Source organism: Mus caroli, unplaced genomic scaffold (genome assembly GCF_978045245.1).
Source record: "Mus caroli unplaced genomic scaffold, Mus_caroli_1 scaffold_6, whole genome shotgun sequence".
Classification (NCBI taxonomy): Eukaryota; Metazoa; Chordata; class Mammalia; order Rodentia; family Muridae; genus Mus; species Mus caroli.
Window position 1 is genome coordinate 74,015,619 of NW_028227261.1, and position 1,943 is coordinate 74,017,561.

At 45.7% G+C, this 1,943-nt stretch overlaps 1 pseudogene; it reads right to left on the bottom strand.

The window, feature by feature from the left end:
• Positions 1–248: 248 nt before the first annotated feature.
• On the bottom strand, positions 249–1,271 carry LOC110293566 (polyglutamine-binding protein 1 pseudogene; annotated as a pseudogene).
• Between the last annotated feature and the right edge of the window lie 672 nt (positions 1,272–1,943).

Here is a 1,943-nt window from a genome sequence, read left to right on the forward strand (position 1 = left end):
GAGTGATCAGGCCAGTGTTGCTTATTGATTGAAGACACTGTGGTCATGTCAATCTATTAATAGCTAGTGTGATGTGGAATGAGATCTGGTCTTAAGGATACTGTAGAAGTGCTTGGATGAGATGTAAGAAAGTGCCCTTGTACAGTTCCCAGCTTGACCTGGAATGGAAAGGAAGCATGGGACAAGGAACTTTTTTTTTTATGTTCCACAAAAAAAAAAAAAAAAAAAAAAAAAAAAAAAAAAAAAAAAAGCTTTTATTAAACAACAAGGGCTTGCCTGTTGTTTATAAACAACACTAAAGGGGCCGGGAGTGTAGCTCACTGGTGGAATAATAATCCAGCACGTAGAAGCCATGGCTCCTGTCCCAGAGCCACAAGGAAGAAACACAGAAACGCAAGCTGCCAAAGCTACAGGGAACAAGGGGTCAGTCCTGCTGTTTGGTTCGGGAGGCTTCTGCACTGGCGCGGAGCACAGCGCCCGGGGAAGGGGAAGGGTGCTGCTGGAAGAGGGGCCCAGCTGCCGTGATGTCAGCCCCTGTCTTGGCCTCGTTCTTCTTGGGGAGTCCTGTTGACCATGTGCCCCGGGGTGCATCTGAGTATGAGCTGGGGTCCATGGGGTCTAATTCTTCATCTTTGCGGTTTGTCGCTTTCTTGTTCTTGGGGTAAGGAGCCAGTTCCTCTCTGCGATGGTGGCATCGGTCTTTGCCCTCTTCCCGGTCTGCCTTGTCAAATGCCCGCTCTCGTTCCCTGTCCCGATTTCTCTCTCTCTCTCTCTATCTACTTTGTCATAGTTGCGCTCTCATTCTCTGTCATTCTTCTCGTGGTTTCGGTCTACTTTCTTGTGGCTCCTGTCTGGCTTCTCATGATTACGATCTGACTTCTCATGATTTCTGTCCACCTTTTCAAGATTCCGGTCCGACTTGTCCTCAGCATCTGCATTACTGTTCCTGACTTTCTTGGCACATTTGGTAACGACAAAGTTAGGATCATGTGGTGAGAGCCAGGACACAAGGTCTGTCTCCACATTCCAATAGTAAGGGAGTCCGCAAGAAGGGTCAAACACCTTGTACCAGCTTCCAGGTGGCCTCATAGTCGACAGGATCATCATCGTAGTCTTCAGCAATAATCTCTTCCTCTGGCTCCGGCTCCAGATGTTTGAGGATGCCCCTCTTGGCCAAGCGGGTCTGCAGCATAACAGGAAGCAGCATAGTGGGTTGCTGACCAGACCAACACCGAAGGGCTTTTGGTTTAAAGCACAACACGCTCCTCGACTCTCCCCAGCTGCAATTAACTGGTCACCCGACAAGGAACTTTTAAAAAGACTTTTTGGACTAGCACACAAATATCAGTTAGGCATGTCACTAGAGCTCAGAGATAAAGCTTCTGGTAGGGCCGAGAGGGACAGCTTGAATTCTTCCTCTTTCTCCTCCTTCCTCTCCTCCTCCTCACTTCTCTGAATTCTTTTATTTTTTTAGATTCATCTTTAATCACAACATTTCTCCCTTTGCTTTCTTCCCTCCAGACACACACACACACACAGTGACTCATCTTTGTGATGTGCTCTTGAACTGTTTGTAAGTATTTTACTGAGAATGTTTGTATCTATGTTCATAAATGATATTGGTTTGTAATTTCTGTGGTTTCATTCCCAAATATAACCTATCGGTCTGTATAATGTTATATGTGTGTATGTATCAGGAATGTTTGTTTGGCATTGGACAGCTAATCGGTATGCCCTTCCCTGGGAAATACCACTCTGTAGCTTCCAGCTTTCCTCAGTTGGCTGTAGTTCTTTGTGTAGGATTGAATCTTTGTGGGCTTTTCTCCTTACAATTTTGTATATTCATCGCTGTTACCCTTTTTAGCTCGTGTTTGGGTGGTCATGTTGGTGAAACTTTGTGGGTGCAGCTTCTGATTTTACTAGAAAACACAATCTCAGTTTCC